This window comes from Mirounga leonina, unplaced genomic scaffold, assembly GCF_011800145.1.
Source record: "Mirounga leonina isolate KUSES-001 unplaced genomic scaffold, KU_Mleo_1.0 Mir_174, whole genome shotgun sequence".
NCBI lineage: Eukaryota > Metazoa > Chordata > Mammalia > Carnivora > Phocidae > Mirounga > Mirounga leonina.
The window spans coordinates 35,543,254-35,566,077 of NW_023270451.1; the positions used below are offsets into that span (position 1 = coordinate 35,543,254).

Genomic DNA, 22,824 nt, shown 5'->3' on the forward strand with positions numbered 1-22,824 from the left:
CAGGGGAGTGGTCAATAAGTGATACCATGCAATATATTTTTCTCTGTCTGGCTTATTTCACTTAACGTAATGCCCTCCATGTTTATCCATGTTATCAAAAATGACAAGATTTTCTTCTTTTTAAAAGATTGAATAATATTCTATTGTATGTATATATAAACACATATATACACCACATTTTCTTTATCCATTTACCTGTTGGTGGACATTTAGTTTGTTTCTGTACCTTGACTATTGTAAATAATTCTGCAGTAAACATTGGAGTACAGATATCTGTTCAAGGTAGTGATTTTGTTTCCCAGATTATATACCCAGAAGTAAGATTGCTGGATCAGGGCGCCTGGGTGGCTCAGTTGGTTGAGTGACTGCCTTCGGCTCAGGTCATGATCCTGGAGTCCCGGGATCGAGTCCCGCATCGGGCTCCCTGCTCAGCGAGGAGCCTGCTTCTCCCTCTGACCCTCCCCCCCTCTCATGTACTCTCTCTCAAATAAATAAATAAAATCTTAAAAAAAAAAAAAGATTGCTGGATCATACATCATAAAACAAGTGGTTTTAGTTTCTTGAGGAATCTCCTACTGTTTTCCATAGTGGCTGTACATCTTACCTACTGTTTTCCATAGTGGCTGTACATCTTACCTTTCCAACAACATTGCTCAAAGTTTCCCTGTTCTCCACATCCTTACCAGCATTTATCTCTTTTCTTTTTGATAATACATGAGGTAATATCTCATTATGGTTTTGATTTGCATTTTCCTGGTGATTACTTATATTGATCATCTTTCCATGTACATGTTGGCCATTTATATGTCTTCTTTGAAAAAACATCTAATTGGGCCTTTTGCTCATTTTTAATTGGTTTATTTGGGGTTTTGCCTTTTTGGTTTTTTGCTATTGAATTGTATGAGTTCTTTATATTTTAGATATTAACCTCTTATTGGATATATGGTTTGCAGATATTTTCTCCCATTCCATAGGTTACCTTTTCATTTTACTCACCTTTGCTGTGCAGAAGTTTTTAAGCTTGATGTAGTCCCACTTTGTTTGTTTGCTTGCTTTTGTTGCCTTTACTTTTGGTGTCAGATCCAAAAAAAACATTGCCAAGGCTAATGTCAAGGAGATTATCCCCTATGTTTTCTTCTAAGAGTTTTATGGTTTCAAATCTTATGTTTAAGTTTTTAATCAATTTTAAATTGATTTTTGTGTATGATGTAATATAGGAGTCCAGTTTTATTCTTTTGTGTATAGCTTTTCAGTTTTACCAACACCATTTATTGAAGAGACTATTCTTTCCCCATTGTATATTCCTGAATCCTTTGTTGGAAATTAATTTACCAATGTGCATGAGTTTATTTTGGGCCCTTTCTTCTGTTCCATTAATCTGTGTGTCTGTTATGCCAATACCATAGTGCATTGACTACTTGTACTATATTTGAAATCAAGAAGTGTAATGACTCTAGCATTATTGTTCTTTCTCAAGATCCCTTCATCTGCTTGAGGTCTTTGTGGTTTCATATGAGTTTTAGAATTTTTTTTCTATTTTTGTAAAAAATGCCTTTTGATAGGAATTGAATTGAATCTATAGGTTGCTTTGGGTAATATGAACATTTTAATAATATTAACTCCTCTCATCCATGAACATGGTATATCTTTCCATTTATTTGTGTCTTCTTCAATTTCTTTCATCAATATCTTGCAGTTTTTAGTGTATAGACCTTTCACTTCCTTGGATACATTTATCTCTAAGTATTTTATTTTTTTATGATACCATTGTAAATGGGATTATTTTATTTCTTCTTCAGATAGTTCATTGTTCATATATAAAAACTGATTTTTTATGTTGATTTTGCCTTCTGCAACTTTACTGAATTTGTTTATTAATTCTAATAGTTTTGTGGTAGAGTCTTTAGGGTTTTCCATATATATCATGTCATCTGCAGTTAGAGACAGTTTTACTTTTTCCTTTCCAATTTGGATGCCTTTTATTTCTTTTCATTTCTTAATTGCTCTAGATCATACTTACAATACTATGTTGAATAAAGGTAGCAAAAGCAGGCATCTTTGTCTTGTTCTTGATCTTAGATATGGTGTTAGCTCTGGGCTTGTTATATATGGTATTTACTATATCGAAGTATGTTCCTTTTATACTGAATTTTTTGAGATTTTTTAATCATGAAGGATGTTGAATTTTGTCAGATGTTTTGTCTGCACCTACTGAGATGATCATATGATTTTTATCCTTCATTTTGTTAATGTATTGTATCACATTGGTTGATTTGTGTATGTTGAACCATTCTTGCATCCCTGGAGTAAATCCCACTTGATCATGGTGTATGGTCCTTTTAATGTAATGTTGAATTCAGTTTGCTAATATATTGTTGAGAGTTTTTGCATCTATGTTCATCAGGGATATTGGCCTGCAGTTTCTTTCCCTGTACTGTCCTTCACTGGCTTTGGTATCAGGGAAATACTGGCCTCCTAAAGTGAGTTCAGACATGTTCCCTCCTATTCAGTTTTTTGGATGAGTTTGAGAAGGACGGGTATTAGCACTTCGATATTTGGTAGAATTCACCAGTGAAGCCATCTGATTCTGGACTTTTTTGGGGAGCTTTTTGATTACTGATTCAATCTCCCTACTAGTTATTGGTCTGTTCATATTTTCTATTTTTTCAGAATTCCGTCTTGATAGGTTTTATGTTTCTAGGAATTTATACGTTTCTTCTACATTATCCAATTTATTGATGTATAATTGTTCATAGTAGTTTCTTATGATCCTTTGGATTTCTCTGTCATAAGCTGTCAAGTCTCCTCTTTCAAATCTGATTTTATTAATTGAGTCTTTTTTCTTTTTTTCTTAGTCTAGTTTAAAGGTTTATCAGTTTTGTATATCTTCCTAAAACCAGCTCTTAGTTGCATTGATTTTTTTCTATTGTTTGCTGCATCCCATAAGTTTTAGTATGTTGTATTTCCATTTTCATTTGTCTCAAGATTTTTTAATTTCTCTTTTCATTTCTTTGACCCATTGGTTGTTCAGGAGCGTGTTGTTAAATTACCACATATTTATGAGTATTCCAGTTTTCTTTTTGTCATTTATTTCTAGTTTTATGCCATTGTAGTCAGAAAAGTTACTTGGAACGATTTCAGTCTTTTAAAATTTGCTGAGACTGGTTTTATGGCCTAATATATGATTTTTCTGGGAGAATGTTCCATTTGTGCTTGAGAAGAATGTATTTTTTGCTGCTGTTGGATAGAATGTTTAGGTCCATATGGTCTAAAGCATAGTTTAAGTCCAATCTTTATTGATTTTCTGTCTGGCTGATCTATCCATTATTGAAAGTGGGGTATTAAAGTCCCCTAATATTGTATTTATGTGTATTTCTTTCTTCAAATCTGTTAATACCTGCTTTATAAATTTAGCTGCTCCTATGTTGGGTGCATATTTACAAGTGTTATATACTCTTGATGAATTGACCCCTTTGTCATCATATACTGACCTTCTTTGTCTCTTATTACAGTTTTTAAGTTACAGTCTATTTTTTCCTGATATAAACATACCTACCCCTGCTTTCTTCTGGTTTCCATTGGCATGGAACATCTTCTCCATCCCTTCATTTTCAGTCTGTGTATACTTAAATCTGAAGTTATTCTCTTGTAGGCAGCATATAATTAGGTCTTATTTTTGTATTCATTCAAGCACTCTATGTTTTTTGATTAGAGATTTTAGTCTATTAAATTTGAAGTATGAATTGATATGTACAAGCTTACTATTGCTATCCTGTTTTCTGGCAGTTTTATAGTTCCTTTCTTCCTCTCCTGCTCTCTTTTTTTGTGCATTGATGATTTCCCATAGTGTTATGTTTTGATTTCTCTGTCTTTTGCATACTTCTATAGGTTTTTGCTTTGTGGGTACCACGAGGCTTGCAAAAATCTTATAATAGTGTATTTTAGGCAGATAACATCCCAACTCTAATGTATATAGAAACTACCTTTTTACACTCCCTTCCCACAATTTATGTTTCTGATTTCTGATCACAATTTATACCTTTTTATATTGTGTATTCATTAACAAATTATTGTAGTTATAGCTATTTTTAACACCTTTGTCTTTTAACCTCTACATTAGAGTTATAAGTGATTTCCCACTATCATTACAATATTAGAGTATTCTGAATTTAATTACATGTTTACCTTTATCAGTGAATGTTATACTTTCATAGATTTTTATGTTACTAGTTAGTATTCTTTCATTTCAACTTGAGAAACTCCCTTTAACAGTTCTCATAAGGGCAATCTAATGATGATGAATACTTCAGCTTTTGTTTGTCTGCAAAATTGTATCTGTCCTTCAATTCTTAATGAGTGCTTTTTTGGGTAGAGTATTCTTGATCAGCAGTTTTTTTCTTACTGCACTTTGAATATATCATGCCACTTCTTTCTGGTCTTTAAGGTTTCTGCTGAGAAATCTGCTCAAAGTCTTAAAGAGATTCCCCTATCTGTGAAAAGTTGCTTTTCTCTTGGTGTTTTTAAGATTCTCTCTTTGTCTTTAACTTTTAAAAATTTAATGTGCCTTGGTGTGGGTCTCTTTAGATCCATCTAATATGGTACTCTTTGGGATTTCTATATTTGGATGTGTTTCTCTCCCCAGGTAAGGATGGTTTTTAACCACTATTTCTTCAAATAAGCTTTCTGGTCCTTTGCTTCCCCTTCTGGAATTCCTATAATTCCTTTGATTTGCTTCATAGTGTCCCATAAGTCCTTTAAGCTATCTTTACTGTTTTCATTCTTTTTTCTCTTTTTGCTATTTTGACTGGATGAGTTTCACTGCCTTGTCTTTGAATTCACTGATCTTTTCTTTCATTTAATCTAGTCTCCTCTTGAACTCTTCTATTGAATTTTTCAGTTCAGTTATAGTATTCTTCAATTCTGTGATTTTTGTTTGGTACCTTTTAATATTCTCAATCTCTTTGTTGAAATTTTCACTTTGTTCCTGCATTGCTTTCCTGACCTCAGTGACATCTTCACAGATTTTTTTTTTTTAATTCAACTTAGTTAACATCTAGTGTGTTATTATTTTCAGGGCTAGAATTTAGTGATTCATCAGTTGCATATAACACCCAGTGTTCCTTATATCAGATACTCTCCTTAATGCCCATCACACCATCACCCAATCACCCCATCCCCACCACCCATCTCCCCTCCAGCAACTGTGTTTGTTTCCTATAGTTAAGAGTCTCTTATGGTTTGCCTCCCTCTCTGTTTTTATCTTATTTTATTTTTCCTTTCAATCCCCTATGTTTATATGTTTTATTTCTTAAAGTCCACATATGAGCAAAATCATATGGTATTTGTCTTTCACTTACTATCTTATTTCGCTTAACATAATACACTCTAGTCCCATCCACATCCATGCAAATGGCAAGAATTCATTCTTTTTGATGGCTGAGTAATCTTCCATTATATATATAGAATGTACATATAATTAAAAATGTGTGTGTGTATATATATATATACACACACACATGCGCAAACACCAGATCTTCTTTATCCATTCATCTGTCGATGGACATCTGGGATCTTTCCATATTTTGGCTATTGTGGACATTGGGGTACATGTGCCCCTTCGAATCACTGTTTTTGTATGCTTTGGATAAATACATAGTAGTGTAATTGCTGGGTCATAGGGTAGCTCTTTTTAACTTCTTGGAGGAAATTCCATATGGTTTTCCAGTGTGACGCTTTATTTTTTATACTGAATGTATACAAGTGTTAAGGCTGTGTTATATGTTTCACCTTTTTTTCATGAACTTGCAATATGACCACTTACAAAATAAACATATACAAAATCATTTTTTAAATCTGTCATGCATATTTTTTTATTAACATATAATGTATTATTTGTTTCAGGAGTACAGGTCTGTGATTCATCAGTCTTACACACTTCACAGCACTGACCATAGTACATACCCTCCCCAGTATTCATCACACAGCCACCCAAACCCTTCTACCACCCTCCACTCCAGAAACCCTCAGTTTGTTTCCTGAGATTAAGAGTCTCTTATTGTTTGTCTCCCTCTCTGGTTTCATCTTGTTTCATTTTTCCCTCCCTTCCCCTATGATCCTCTGTTTTTTTTTCCCTCAAATTCCTCATATCAGTGAGATTATATGATTTCTCTGATTGACTTCTTTCACTTAGCATAATACCTTCTAGTTCCAGCCACATCATTGCAAATGGCAAGATTTCATTTTTTGATGACTGCATAATATACCACATCTTCTTTATTCATTCATCTGTTGATGGACATCTAGGCTCTTTCCATAGTTCGGCTATTGTGGACATTGCTGCTATAAACATTGGGGTACATGTGCCCCTTAGGATCACTACATTTGTATCTTTGGGGTAAATACCCAGTAGTGCAATTGCTGGGTCATAGGGTAGGTCTATTTTCAACTTTTTGAGGAACCTCCATCCTGTTTTCCAGAGTGGCTGCACCAGCTTGCATTCCCACCAACAGTGTAGGAGGGTTCCCCTTTCTCTGCATCCCCGCCAACATGTCATTTCCTGACTTGTTAATTTTAGCCATTCTGACTGGTGTGAGGTGGTATCTCATTGAGGTTTTGATTTGGATTTCCCTGATGCTGAGTGATGTTGAGCACTTTTCCATGGTCTGTAAGGCCATTTGGATGTCTTCTTCTTCTTCTTCTTTTTTTTTTTTAAGATTTATTTATTTATTTGACACAGAGAGAGAGATCACAAGTGGGGGTGGGGGCAGAGGGAGAGGGAGAAGCAGGCTCCCGGCCGAGCAGGGAACCCAATGTGGGACTCGATCCCAGGACTCTGGGATCATGACCTGAGCCAAAGGCAGACGCCTAACTGACTGAGCCACCCAGGCGCCCATCCATTTGGATGTCTTCTTTACAGAAATGTCTGTTCATGTCTTCTGCCCATTTCTTGATTGGATTATTTGTTCTTGGGGTGTTGAGTTTGTTAAGTTCTTTATAGATTTTGGATACTAGCCCTTTATCTGGTATGTCATTTGCAAATATCTTCTCCCATTCTGTCAGTTGTCTTTGGTTTTGTTGACTGTTTCCTTTGCTGTGCAAAAGCTTTTTATTTTGATGAAGTCCCAGTAGTTCATTTTTGCCCTTGTTTCCCTTGCCTTTGGCGATGTTTCTAGGAAGAAGTTCCTGCGGCTGAGGTCGAAGAGGTTGCTGCCTGTGTTCTCCTTTAGGACTGTGATGGACTCCTGTCTCACCTTTAGGTCTTTCAACCATTTGAAGTCTATTTTTGTGTGTGGTGTAAGGAAATGGTCCAGTTTCATTCTTCTGCATGTGGCTGTCCAATTTCCCCAACACCATTTGTTGAAGAGACTGTCTTTTTTCCGTTGGACATTCTTTCCTGCTTTGTCAAAGATTAGTTGACCATAGAGTTGAGGGTCCATTTCTGGGCTCTCTATTCTGTTCCATTGATCTATGTGTCTGTTTTTGTGCCAGTACCATACTGTCTTGATGATGACAGCTTTGTAATAGAGCTTGAAGTCCAGAATTGTGATGCCACCAGCTTTGCTTTGCTTTTTCAACATTCCTTTGGCTATACGGGGTCTTTTCTGGTTCCATACAAGATACAAGCAAGAGTGGGCATCCTTGTCATGTTCCTGATCTTAGGGAAAGGCTCTCAGCTTTTTCACATGGAGTATGATATTCTCTGTGGGTTTTTCATAGATGGCTTTTATGAATTGAGGTATGTACCCTCTATCCCTACACTGTGAAGAGTTTTAATCAAGAAAGGGTGCTGTACCTTGTCAAATGTTTTTTCTGCATCTATTGAGAGGATCATATGGTTCTTGTTCTTTCTTTTATTAATGTAGTGTATCACATTGTTACATTTGTGGATGTTGAACCAAACTTGCAGCCCAGGAATAAATCTTACTTGGTCGTGAATAATCCTTTTAATGTACTATTGGATCCTATTGGGTAGTATTTTGGTGAGAATTTTTGCATCCATGTTCATCAGGGATATTGTTCTGTAGCTCTCCTTTTTGATGGGGTCTTTGATTTGGGGATCAAGGTAATGGTGGCCTCATAAAATGAGTTTGGATGTTTTCCTTCCATTTCTATTCTTTGAAACAGCTTCAGAAGAATAGGTATTAATTCTTCTTTAAATGTTTGGCAGAATTCCCCTGGGAAGCCATCTGGCCCTGGGCTCTTGTTTGTTGGGAGATTTTTGATTATTGCTTCAATTTCCTTAGTGGTTATGGGTCTGTTCAGGTTTTCTATTTCTTCCTGGTTCAGTTTTGGTAGTTTATACATATCTAGGAATGCATCCATTTCTTCCAGATTATCTAATTTGCTGGCATATAGTTGCTCATAATATGTCCTTACAATTGTTTGCATTTCTTTGATCTCTCCTCTTTCATTCATGATTTTATTTATTTGGGTCCTTTCTCTTTTATTTTTATTAAGTCTGGCCAGGGTTTTATCAATCTTATTAATTCTTTCAAAGAACCAGCTGCTAGTTTCGTTGATCTGTTCTACTGTTCTCTTGGTTTCTGTTTCATTGATTTCTGCTCTGATCTTTATTATTTCTCTTCTCCTGCTGGGTTTAGGCTTTATTTGCTGTTCTTTCTCTAGCTCCTTTAGGTGTAGGGTTAGGTTGTGTATTTGAGACCTTTCTTGTTTCTTGAGAAAGCGTTGTATTGCTGTATACTTTCCTCTTAGGACTGTCTTTGCTGCCCCCCAAAGATTTTGAACAGTTATATTTTCATTTTCATTTGTTTCCAGGAATTTTTTTAATTCTTCTTTAATTTCCTGGTTGACCCATTCTTTCTTTAGTAGGATGCTTTTTACTCTCCATGTATTTGAGTTCTTTCCGACTTTCCTCTTGTGATTGAGTTCTAGTTTCAAAGCATTGTGGTCCGAAAATATGCAGGGAATGATCCCAATCTTTTGGTTCTGGTAGAGACCAGATTTGTGAACCAGAATATGATCTATTCTGGAGAATGTTCCATGGGCACTAGAGAAAAATGTGTATTCTGTTGCTTTGGGATGGAATGTTCTGAATATATCTGTGAAGTCCATCTGGTCCAATGTCTCATTTAATGCCCTTATTTCCTTGTTGATTGTTTGCTTAGCTGACCTGTCCATTTCAGTGAGGGGGTGTTAAAGTCCCCTGCTATTATTGTATTACCGTCAATGTGTTTCTTTGCTTTTGTTATTAACTGACTTATATAATTGACTGCTCCCATGTTAGAGGCATAGATATTTAAAATTGTTAGATCTTCTTGTTGGATAGACCCTTTAACTATGATGTAGTGTCCTTCCTCATCTCTTCTGATAGTCTTTGGTTTAAAATCTAATTTGTCTGATATAACGATTGCCACCCCAGCTTTCTTTTGATATTCACTAGCATGGTAAACGGTTTTTCACCCCCTCACTTTAAATCTGGAGGTATCTTTGGGTCTAAAATGAGTCTCTTGCAGACAGCATATCTATGGGTCTTGTTTTTTTATCCAATCTGATACCCTGTGTCTTTTGATAGCAGCATTTAGCCCATTTACATTTAGGGTAACTATTGAAAGATATGAGTTTAGTGCCATTGTATTGCCTGTAAGGTGTATATTGTCTCTGTTCCTTTCTGGTCTATGTTACTTTTAGGCTCTCTCTTTGCTTAGAGGACCCCTTTCAATATTTCTTGTATGGCTGGTTTGGTGTTTGCAAATTCTTTTTAGTTTTTGTTTGTCCTGGAAGCTTTTTATCTCTCCTTCTATTTTCAATGACAGCCTAGCTGGATATAGTATTCTTGACTGCATAGTTTTCTCATTTAGTGCTGTGAATATATCATGCCAGTCCTTTCTGGACTGCCAGGTCTCTGTGGATAGGTCTGTTGCCAATCTACTGTTTCTACCATTGTAGGTTACAGACCTCTTGTTCCGAGCTGCTTTCAGGATTTTCTCTTTGTCTCTGAGACTTGTGAGTTTTACTATTAGATGTCGGGGTGTTGACCCATTTTTATTGATTTTGAGAGGGGTTCTCTGTGCCTCCTGGATTTTGATGCCTGTTTCCTTCCCCAAATTAGGGAAGTTCTCTGCTATAATTTGCTCCAATATACCTTCTGCCCCTCTCTTTCTTCTTCTTCTGGGGTCCCAATTTTCTAATGTTGTTTCACTTTATGATATCACTTATCTCTCAAATTCTTCCCTCGTGATCCAGTAGTTGTTTATCTTTTTCTCAGCTTCTTTATTCTCCATCATTTGGTCTTCTGTATCACTACTTCTGTCTTCTGCCGCATTTATCCTAGCAGTTAGAGCCTCCATTTTTTATTGCACCTCATTAATAGCCTTTTTGATTTTGACTTGGTTAGATTTTAGTTCTTTTATTTCTCCAGAAAGGGATTCTCTAGCATCATCTATACTTTTTTCAAGCCCAGCTAGTATCTTTATAATCGTCATTCTGAACTCTAGTTCTGAAATCTCACTAATGTCTGTATTGATTAGGTCAGTGACAGTCGGTACTGTCTCTTGTTCTTTTTTCTGAGATGAGTTTTTCTGTCTTGTCATTTTGTCCAGAGGAGAATAGATGAATGAGAGAACAAAATGCTTAAAAAAAAAAAAAATGCTAAAAGGGTAACAACAACCCCAGAAAAATACACACTAAACAAATCAAAAGACACCTGAAACCGGGGGGGGGGAGCGGCGGGGAGGCAGAAAGAATATGTTCAGGCTGGTGAATATAACAGAGCCACACACTAGATTTTTGGTGTATTTTGGTCTGTTAGGAGAAATTGTCTCCCAAAATTTTAAAGAAAGAAAAACATATATATATACAAAAATAAGGGTAAATCCGATGAAGGGAGGGAATATGAGTGTAAAGATGAAAATTTAAAAGATTTTTAAAAAGGAATTGATAAATTGGTTGAAAATAGAATGAAAAAAAAATTTTTTAATTAAAAAAGAGAGAATGTGATCAGGCAGGAGACTAGGACAACATCATACACTAGATTTAGGGTATATTTTGATCTGTTAGAAGAAACTGTATCCCAAAATTTTAAAGACAGAGAAACTTATATGTTTGTATATGTGGTTAAATACAATGAAGAGATAGAATATGACTGTAAAAATGAAAAATTAAAAAAGATTTTAAAAAAGGAATTGATAAGATGTTGGTTGAAAAGGGAAAGAAGAAAAATTCAACTAAAAAAAATAGAAAAAGAAAAATAAAGAAAATTTTAAAAATTAACTTTGAAAGACTAAAGCATCTTGGGAAAAAAAGCCATGAATTCTATGTTCTGTATTCCCCTAGTGCCAGGGTTTTGCTGTTCTCATTGATCAGTAAACTTGGTCTTGGTTCGATGTTCTTGCTGATCTGGGGGAGGGGCCTGTTGCAGTGATTCTCAAATGTATTTGCCTGATGCGGAATTGCTCCCCCCTTTCCAGGGGCCAGGCTAAGTAATCTTCTTGGGTTTGCTCTCGGGAGCCTTTGTTCCCTGAAAGCTTTCTGTACAGCTTTGGAGGACGAGAATCCTCCCAATCTCTCATCCTGGAGGATACGAGCACTCAGGGCCCCACTCCTCACTGAGCACTCAGTGAAAAGCAGTCAATCACTCCTGTCTCCCTGGTCTCTGGCTGCACTCTATGCTCACCCAGCCTGTGACCGAGCATTTTTATCTCTGGAACACAACCCTGTTTGGAGTCTCCAAACCCAGCAGATTCCTGTGGTGCACTCCCTTGCTGCTCCCTGGATCTGCCACTTGTTGGGTCCCTGCTGGAAGAGTAGTGGCCCAACTGTGCTGTGGATCACAGTTTATGGCAACCCAGAGCTGGGAGCCCACTCCTCGGCTCCGTCTTTGTAGCTGGCTTCCCTGCTCCAATACCTGGGAGCTCTGCCACACTCAGGCACCTCTGGTCTTTCTGTGACCCCGAGGGTCCTGAGACCACACTGTCCCAGTGAGGGTCCCACCCCCCTCTTAGCCACTGGAGCGATGTCCCTCAGCGGAGCAGACTTCTAAAAGTTCCAATTTTGTGCTTTGCTGCTGTGTCACTTGCCGGTAGGCAGCTGAGGAGGCTTCCTCCCCCCATGGTCTATCTTCTTGAATATCACCTTGGATTCACTTCTCCACACGTCCTACCTTCCAGAAAGTGGTCGTGTTTCTGTTCACAGAGTTGCTCTTACTCTTTTCTTCGATCTCCTGTTGAGTTGGTAGGTGTTCTGAATGATTTGGTAACTATCTAGCTGAGTCCTGGGAGCAGATGAAATTTAGGTCTCCTACTCCTACTCCACCATCTTGCTCCTTCTCCATGCATATGTTTTTTAACAGTGACTTATGCTTTTCTCTGTAGTATTTATGAAGGGGAAAAAAGTATTTTTTCTTCTGCATGCTGAACACATAAGTTTTATTGTCATCTTTATCTTACAAATCTGTAGTGCTTCAACATGATTATTGTGCCATATTTATTTATTTTTATTTTATTTTATCATGTTATGTTAGTCACCATACAGTACATCATTAGTTTTTTGATGTAGTGTTCCATGACTCATTTTTTCATATAGCACACAGTGCTCCATGCAATACATGCCCTCCTTAATACCCATCACCAGGCTAACCAATCCCCCCACCCCCCTCCCTCTAAAACCCTTGGTTTGTTTTTCAGAGTCCATAGTCTCTCATGGTTTGTCTCTCCCTCTGATTCCCCCCCTTCATTTTCCCCCTTCCTAATGTCCTCCATTCTATTCCTTATGTTCCACAAATAAGTGAAACCATATGATAATTGACTTTCTCTGCTAGAATTATTTCACTTAGCATAATCTCCTCCAGTCCCATCCATTGTTGATGTAGAAGTTGGGTATTCATCCTTTCTGTGGCTGAGTAATACTCGATTGTATATATGGACCACATCTTCTTTACCTATTCATCTGTTGAAGGGTATCTCGGCTCTTTCCACAGTTTCACTATTGCAGACATTGATGCTATGAACATCGGGGTACATAAGGCCCTTCTTTTCACTACATCTGTGTCTTTGGGGTAAATACCCAGTAGTGCAATTGCTGGGTCATAGGGTACCTCTATTTTTAATTTTTTGAGGAACCTCCACACCTCCACACTGTTTTCCAAAGTGGCTGTACCAACTTGCATTCCCACCAACATGTAAGAGGGCTCCCCTTTCTCTACAACCTCTCCAACATTTGTTGTTTCTTGCCCTGTCCATTTTTGCCATTCTAACTGGTGTAAGGTGGTATCTCAATGTGGTTTTGATTTGAATTTCCCTGATGGCTAATGATGATGAACATTTTTTCATGTGTCTGTTAGCCATTTGTATGTCTTTTTTGGAGAAGTGTCTGTTCATGTCTTCTGCCCATTTTTTGACTCAATTATTTGTTTTTTGGGTGTTGAATTTGAGAAGTTCTTTATAGATCTTGGATATCAGCCCTTTGTCTGTAGTGTCATTTGCAAATGTCTTCTTCCATTCTGTAGGTTGCCTCTTCATTTGTTGACTGTTTCCTTTGCTGTGCAGAAGTTTTTAATCTTGTTGAAGTCCCAAAAGTTCATTTTTGCTTTTGTTTCACTTACCTTTGGAGATGTATCTTGAAAGAAGTTGCTGTGACCGATGTCAAAGAGGTTACTGCCCATGTTCTCCTCTAGGATTTTGATGGATTCCTGTCTCACATTGAGGCCTTTCATCCATTTTGAGTTTATCTTTGTGTATGGTGTTAGAGAATGGTCGAGTTTCATTCTTCTGTATATAGCTGTCCAAGTTTCCCAGCACCATTTATTGAAGAGACTGTCTTTTTTCCATTGCATATTTTTTCCTGCTTTGTTGAAGATAATTTGACCATAGAGTTGAGGGTCCATATCTGGTGTTCCATTGGTCTATATGTCTGTTTTTGCGCCAGTACCACACTATCTTGGTGATCATGGCTTTGTAATATAGCTTGAAATCAGGCAGCATGATGCCCCCAGCTTTCTTTTTCTTTTTCAACATCTCCTTGGCGATTCGGGGTCTTTTCTGATTCAATACAAATTTTAGGATTGTTTCTTCCAGCGCTTTGAAAAATGTCGAATTTTGATCAGGATGGCATTGAAGGTATAGATTGCTCTGGGCAGCGTAGAGATTTTAACAATGTTTATTCTTCTGATCCACGAGCATGGAATGCTTTTCCATCTTTTTGTGTCTTTTTCAGTTTCTTTCATGATTATTCTGTAGTTCCATTGTACAGATCTTTTACCTCTTTGGTTAGGTTTATTCCGAGGTATCTTATGGTTTTTGGTCCTACTGTAAATGGAATCGATTCTCTAATTTCTCTTTCTACAGTTGCATTATTAGTGTATAAGAAAGCTGATTTCTGTGCATTGACTTTGTATCCTGCCACATTACTGAATTGCTGTATGAGTTCTAGTAATTCGGGGGTGGAGTCTTTTGGATTTTCCACATAAAGTATCATGTCATCTGCGAAGGGAGATAGTTTGACTTCTTCTTTGCCAATTTGAATACCTTTTTTTTATTGTTGTTGTCTGATTACTGTTGCTAGGACTTCTAGTACTATGTTGAACAATAGTAGCAAGAGTGGGCATCCTTGTCATGTTCCTGATCTTAAAGGAAAGGCTCTCAGCTTTTCCCCATTGAGGATGATATTCGCTGTGGGTTTTTCATAGATGGATTTGATGAACTTGAGCAATGTTCCCTCTATCCCTATACTCTGAAGATTTATAATCCGGAAAGAATGCTGTATTTTGTCAAATGCTTTTTCTGCATCAGTTGGGAGGACCATATGGTTCTTCTCTCTCCTTATTAATTTGTTCTATCATATTGATTGATTTGCGAATGTTGAACCACCCTTGCATCCTGGGGATAAATCCCACTTTGTCGTGGTGGAAGATCCTTTTAATGTATTTTTGGATCCTATTAGCTAGGAATTTCTTGAGAATTTTGGAATCCATATTCATCAGGGATATCGGTGTGAAATTCTCCTTTTTGATGGGGTCTTTGCCTGGTTTGGGGATTAAGGTAATGCTGGCCTTATAGAATGAGTCTGGAAGCTTTCCTTCTGTCTCTATTTTTTGAAATAGCTTCAGGATAATAGGTATTATTTCTTCTTTGAATTTTGGTAGAATTCCCCAGGGAATCCATCAGGCCTTGTACTCTTGTTTTTTTTGGAGGTTTTTGATCACTTCTTTAATCTCCTTACTGGTTATTGGCCTATTCAGGTTGTCAGTTTCTTCCTGTTTCAGTCTTGGCATTTCATAGGTTTCCAGAAGGCATCCGTTTCTTCCAGGTTGCTCAATTTCTTGGCATATGGTTGTTGATAATAATTTCTAATAACTGTTTCTATTTCCTTGGTGTTAGTCATGATCTCTCCCCTTTCATTCATAATTTTATTAATTTGGGTCCTTTCTCTTTTCTTTAGGATAAGTCTAGCCAGTGGTTTGTTGATCTTCTTAATTCTTTCAAAGAACTAGCTTCTAGTTTCGTTAATCTGATCTACTGGGTTTCTGGTTTCTAATTCATTGATCTCTGCCCTAATCTTAATTATTTCTCTTCTAATGTGTGGCTTAGGCATCATTTGTTGCTTTTTCTCTAGTTCTTTCAGGTGTAGAGTTAGTTGGTGAATTTGGAATTTTTCTATTTTTTTGAGTGAGGCTTGGATGGCTATGTATTTCCCCCTTAGGACCGCCTTTGCAGTATCCCGTAGGTTTTGGACTGATATGTTTTCATTCTCATTGGTTTCCATGAATTGTTTAAGTTGTTCTTTGATTTCCTGGTTGACCCAAACATTCTTGAGCAGAGTGATCTTTAGCTTCCAAGTGTTTGAATTTTTTCCAAATTTTTTCTTGTGCTTGAGTTCCAGCTTTAAAGCATTATGGTCTGAGAATATGCAGGGAATAATCTCAGTCTTTTGGTATCAGTTGAGACCTGATTTGTGACCCAGTGTATAGTCTATTTTGGAGAAAGTTCCATGTGCACTGGAGAAGAATGAATACTCTCTTGTTTTAGGGTAGAATGTTTTGTATATATCTATGAGGTCCATCTGGTCCAGTGTGTCATTCAAAGCTCTTGTTTTTCTGTTGATTTTCTGCTTAGATGATCTGTCTGTTGCTGAGAGTGGAGTATTGAGGTCTCCTACAATTAACGTATTATTATCAATATAACTCTTTATTTTGGTTAACAGTTGGCTGCTCCCATGTTGGGGGCGTAGATATTTACAATTGTTAGATCTTCTTATTGGATAGATCCTTTAAGAATGATATAGTGTCCTTCTGTGTCTCTAACTACAGTCTTAAGATTAAAATCTAATTTGTCTAAGAATTGCTACCCCAGCTTTCTTTTGAGGTCCGTTGGCATGGATCTCTATCCCTTCACTTTCAGTCTAGATGTATCTTTAGGTTCAAAATGAGTCTCTTATAGACAGCATATGGATGGGTCCTGTCTTTTTATCCAGTCTGCAACCCTGTGCCATTTTATGGAAGCATTTAGGCCATTCACGTTGAGAGTGATTATTGAAAGATACGAATTTATTGTCATCATGACCTTGTTTTTATAGATTGTCCCTGTAAATTTCTGTTCTATATCACTCTTGGGGTCTTTCTCCTTTCATAGAACTCCCCTTAATATTTCTTGCAGAGCCAGCTTGGTGGTCACATATTCTTTCAGTTCTGCTGGTCTTGGAAGCTCTGCATCTCTCCATCCATTCTAAATGATGGCCTTGCCAGATAATGTATTCTTGGCTGCATGTTCTTCTCATTTAGTACCCTGAATATGCATTGCCAGCCCCTCTCTGGCTTGCCAGATCTCTGTGGATAGGTCTTGCATTATTCTGATGTTCCTCCCTCTGTACATAAGGAATCTCTCCCCGCTAACTGTCCTTAAGTGGTTTCCTTGGTTCTTTGATTTGCGAGTTTTATTATTACATGCCGGGGCATTGGTCTGTTTTCCTTGATCTTGGGAGGGGTCCTCTCTGCCTCTAGGACATGAATGTTTCATTCCACAGATTAGGGAAGTTCTCAGCTACAATTTGCTTAAATATATCTTCTAGTCCTCTCTGTCTCTCTCCATCCCCTCAGGGATCCCAATTAATTCTGACATTGGAACGTTTCATGGCGTCACTTATTTCTATAAGTTTGTTTTCATGGATTTTGAGTTGTTTCTCCCTGGCCTCCTCCTTTTCCTTCTTTTCTACCAATTGGTCTTCTAGATCACTAATTCATTCTTATGCCTCGTTTACCCTAGGTGTTAGAGTATGATGTCATTGATAGCATTTTTAAGTTCTGCCAGTTCAGCTTTCATTTCTGCCCTTAGAGACTCTATGTTGCCATTAATCGATTTCTTCATTCTAGCTATCGTTTTCATAACTGTTACCCTGAAGTCCATTTCCAACATCTTGGTTATATCTGTATCCATTTGTAAATCTGTGGCAGAAGTCACAGTCTCTGAGTCTTTCCTATTTTGGGGGTTCCTCCTCCTAGTCATTCTGTTGAGGGGTGGTTGATGGAATGTATAGAGTCCAAAATATTGACCACAACCCAAGCAAGATGCATCTGTTTTATAGGGACCTTAAGGTTGTCAGCCTCTTGTTCTCCCAGCCTGTCTTCTGGGGGAGGGGCCTGTCATGCTGTTACTCAGGCAACCCTGTTTGGGCAGAGTTGCCCTGCCCCCTGTGGGGATGGGGGATCGGCTCAGTGAAAACCGATTTTGGGGGACTTTTGTTCTCTGGTGGCTTTCCTGGCAGCTTTCTGCGTCTCTTCCGAGAGTCAGAGCAGAAGAGACCATTTCCAACCCTCTGCCTCAGAACAGAGAGATCGCAGTCTGTTCTTCAGTGAGCTCTCCAGGCCACACTATCTCCGTTTCTGTCTATGCTGCTAAAAACTCCAGCGTCCTGGGTTGTGTGCCCCTCAGCAGTACTCCCAGTCCTCGCCTCCAAGTAAGGGCATGTCTCTGCCCTTTGTACTTCTAAAGCCACCAGCCACCCCCAGTTCACAATGTGCAGTCCGCCACTCCAGGTTTCAGTCCAGGGGGGCTGCCCTAAAGTCTTTTCCCTGCTGCTACTGGACTGTGAGTCTGTGCCCCATCCCCAGCACAAGAGGCTTCGCTCATTGGCAGTGCAGGATCCCATGGCTCCCTCCCTCTTCTGTTTATCTTCCGATATCTGCCAGCGGAATCACGGCTCCCCACTTCATACCTCAAAACCAACCGCCTGCAATATTCTGTTTGTAGAGATTCAGATATAGCTTCTATATCTCAGGCTGATTTTGTGGGTGTTCAGAGTGGTCTGGTGGATATCCAGCTCAATTCAGGGGACCGGTTGGAATAGGGTCCCCTACTCCTCCACCATCTTTTTCCAAGTCTAATTGTGCCATATTTATTGACGTAAATATGTACATTTTTTATCCTAAGGAAAATCTGAGAAAGAAAACTTGAGCAATCTTTAAGTCTTTACTCTGTTGTATAATTTTAGGCAGCACAGTAACTCAAGGATGTAGCCATCTAATGATTAGTATTATTATTAGTGAATTGCTATTTCAGATTACACAAAGTTCAGGGTGTCTAAGATTTCCTAAGTATTTGAGTCCTGAGTTTCCAATGAACAAATGATTTAAAAAATAATGTTGGACTTTTTTTGGTTTGTTTTGTTTTGCATGTATGGCAATAAAGGAGTGCAAAAAATAAATGCTACTTCTATCTTGTCAGTTAATGTTGAGCTCTATTTGCCTACCAGAAAACATATTTTGCATATTCACCTACAGTCTCAACTTACTTATTTGATTTGAAATATGGAAACATTTTAGAGAAGCAGACTGGTTTTAATATTTACATTATAAAGGCTTATGCCAGATGTGCAGAAAATCATAGTAGGTTGTGGATTGTGGCTCCATGGATGATTGACCTGCCCAGAAAAAAATGTTACCCAGTTGCAAAAGCCAAGTACTTTTCCAACTATGTGAAAGGAGATTATGGATTTCACTGGCTCTCTTTGAGCACATCCATACAAATGAGATTCTATTTCTATGGCTGGTAATCTTTACACTTGGCCTACTTTATTCTTCCAAGGGAGGATTTCCAGTGAGAATGGAATAATTTTTTTTGTGTGGTCTCTTTCTTTAAGAGATGACTATATTTCAGAACACATTCAAGTCAGTTTTGTGAGTTACATGGTTTTCTTAATTTGTCTGAATATACTAAAGAGCTAAATGGTTGTGTTCTGTACCTTCCTTCCACTGCATGACCTTTTGACTGGGATGTCTGTGGTCATTTTATTATATGGGCTATTTCTAGAGACCAGGTAGACTGTTTTCATAGAGCAATTAGTGACATTAGAAAAATGTCCCCTAATTTAAATTTTGGGACCTATTCTCAAACTACTCTATACCTTTTCTCTGCATTTTTAGAAAGACCAGGCTTGAGATAGAGGAAGGAATAAAAATGTCATTGGTCAATCTTAAACATGCCCATGTGGATGTATAGGTGCTAAAAATTCCAGTAAATGACAACTGAAATGATTATTTTTGGCTATATTGACAGTTTAATCAACTGTAATATCTGGACATCTTATAGTAAATTTGCTTTAGTTATTATAATACCCGAAATACCACCTTGTCTTTTTTCATTGACTATCTTTAATTGTATAAGCACAATCTAAAATTTGTGTATCATGAACTAAAGAAAGACAAGTTTAAATAATCTCTGGTTTTCTGTATTTTTTTTTCCATTGAGATTTCTTCGGAATATAAATAAGATTATAAATTTCTCACAAGATACTTTAAGGAAAACAGATGGATTTGGTATATTGAACTTTGAAAGGTAAATTTTGGTGTGTCATATCTATCAGTATGCAGAGGAACAAAGCTTAGAAAAGAAAGATTTTTTTTTTAATGAAAAATGGAAGAAAAATACATGTGTGTTGTGCATTATAATTCATTTGAAAAAAGGAAATGAAAATGTAAGACTTGAAACAACTTAAGAAACAAAGAATTCTTCTCACTTTCATTGACAATATAATTTATAATCCAAGGTCTGGCTTTCTATATATTTTTTCCAGTTCAAAGGTCATCATGACTAACAGCGTGACTACATTGAAGTTTTAAATTTCATTCTGTTAGAAAAAATAATGTATAATAAGGCATATTGCATGTACCTCCTCATTTTAAAAAGTGCATACATGTAGTTTTCACAGTAGTTTTATGTAGTAAGGTCTAGGTAAGAGAATTGTAAAAAAATCTTTCAAATACCAGTTATTGCAATTTCAAATCCCAGTTTCCCTCCAAACTCCCTTTTCAAGTGATTAATAGGGCAATTATAACTTATTATCTGGGATTTCACTTTTACAAATAGCAAAATGTAGTAAAGCTTTAGCTTTAAAATTGGCGGAACCTACTTTGGCTTCTCAACACTGAACATGCAATTGAACTCAAATTAGGAAGGTCAAGAAGGGCCTTTTTGAGGGACTCTGCACTTTGTCAGATGTATTTATTCATGTGCAGGAGATTAGAATTCATAAACATTTTGCCAGTTTTTTAAATGCTATTTCTTTTCCTTGTTGTTCTTGGCCAGACCATGTCAATACAGCAAAATGCTGCTTCATATGACTTATTATCAGCAGAATAATATGTATTACATAACCCAAAGGGATTATAAAATCAGCAGGAACTCTTGGCTCTGCATCTTAGTGTAAATATATAGATGGGTACCAAAAACTTGATTTTTTAAAAATTAAGTTATCTGAGTGACGCAACCAAAATAGGTATTTTTCTTTTTAAATATTTTTTATCGTGAAAGTGATCTAGTTAGCAAAACATCTTTTAGTTATTCTTTTAAGAAATATGTACAAGGTCAGTCAAAATAATATACTATTGGATTAAAACTAATTTAAGCATGGTACAGAAAATTCCTTGAGGCAACTGATTTTGAAGACATACCAGAAGTCCATTTTTTTCTTTTTTTTGGCAAAGTTCAGAACTTAGATTTATCAGTCCAATCAGTGTATGATGAATATTTTTTAACTTCTTCAGTGAAGCACTTAGAAACGCCAGCGTGGGGTTTGCAAGAAATTGAAGTGACTATTTAAGTCAGGAGAGTCAGGTTGCTTGAAATGGCATCAGAGATCCTTATGCAAATAGTTACATCATTTTTAGAATCAGTAATAGAAATAGAACCCTGTGAGGTTCTCAGGGAAAATGATTTTGGTAGTCTATATTTGTGCTGGCTAGCAAACAATGGTACAGTTACTTTAAGGCCAAATTTGCCTACTGTTATACAAAGCCAATTAACAGCACCCTGGGTTGCTTCCCCTGAAAGAAATGTTTCCAAGAGGTGAGAAAAGCTTAAGCTGTTGGCATTCCTATGGAATCTAAAACAAAAACATTAAAAAACTTTAGGCAGGTAAAAGAAAGGAGAGGACATAAAGTAGGAAGAGCCTTGGGTAGTAAGTTGGAAACATGGCCATTAAAAGGCCACCTGTCAAAACAGAATAAATGACAGTTTAAGCTTGTTAGAGAAAAAAACAAATTGCTGTTGACATGGAAGTTGTTGAGATGATGCTACAGCCTCTGGTACTGAAGGTTTAGCTCTTATATTTGAGTCTATGGCATGTTTTTTCTTATTGAATGGAGCACTGGGTGTTATATGCAAACAATGAATCATGGAACACTACATCAAAAAATAAATAGGAAAAAAATGTTTTTTATTTTAGTAAAGTTGACAATGTTAACATTAGTTTCTTTTCTTTTTTTTTTGTTTAAGATTTTATTTATTTATGTGACAGAGAGAGAGAGACAGCCAGAGAGGGAACACAGCAGGGGGAGTAGGAGAGGGAGAAGCAGGCTTCCTGCAGAGCAGGGAGCCCGATGCGGGGCTTGATCCCAGGACCCTGGGATCATGACCTGAGCCGAAGGCAGACGCTTAATGATTGAGCCACCCAGGCTCCCCAACTTATTAGTTTCAAGGGTATAACAGTGATTCAGCTTTTTGCTACGTTATGCTATGCTCACTGCAAGTGTAGCTACCACCTATCACCATACAATGCTATTAAAATATCAACTAGCTTTTTTTTACATCTCCTTCTCTCTTATTAAGGTTTGTCTTTTACTCCTTCCTTCATTCCTTCTTCCTTCCTTCTTCTCTCCTCCCTTTCTCCCTCCCTTACTCTTTCTTCCCTCCCTTCCTCTTTCTCTCTTCTTTCTTTTTTTTAATTAAGATTTTATTTATTTGAGAGAGAGAGAGCACAAGCAAGAAGAGGGGCAGAGGGACAGGGAGAAGCAGACTGCCCAGTGAGCAGGAAGCCTGGTGCAGGTTCAATCCCAGGACCCTGGGATTATAACCTGAGCCAAAAGCAGGCACTTAACTGACTGAGCCACCCAGGTGCCCCTCTTCCTCCCTTCTTCCCTCTCTTCCTTCCTTTCTCTTTTTCTTTCACACTTTCCCTTCTTGCCTTCCTCTCTCTTGTTTCTTTTACTCCTTTCTCCTCTTCTTTGTAATAACTTCAGTCTCCTGTTGAGTAGGCTTAGCTGCTTTTATCTGACTTGGACTTCAGCAGCAATGGCTACACTTAGTGGTAGTATATGTTGATAATCTTCCCAAGGTGACTTTTTGCTCTAAGGATGCTGAAAAAGTCTCTTAAATTAACTCTAATAGGTGTTGACAATCACCCCTGAGGTGAACTCTTGAGATGGTACTGTCCAAGTTGGTCATCAGGGGTTTGTTTGCTTTTTAAATAAAGATGTTTTGCCATCTTTTCATCCTTCAGATTATGTATGACTGACTCCATTGGGGAATTGGTGTGAATCTGGCAAAGCTTGCAATCTCTTAAATAGTTGGAATTCATGAGTAGAGAAAGGTAGAATTGAAT

General features: G+C 37.4%; 1 protein-coding gene across 1 annotated transcript in view; it reads left to right on the forward strand.

The window, feature by feature from the left end:
• Positions 1–22,824, forward strand: part of HDAC9 (histone deacetylase 9) — an 899,218-nt gene that overhangs the window by 839,378 nt on the left and 37,016 nt on the right. The window lies entirely within an intron of this gene.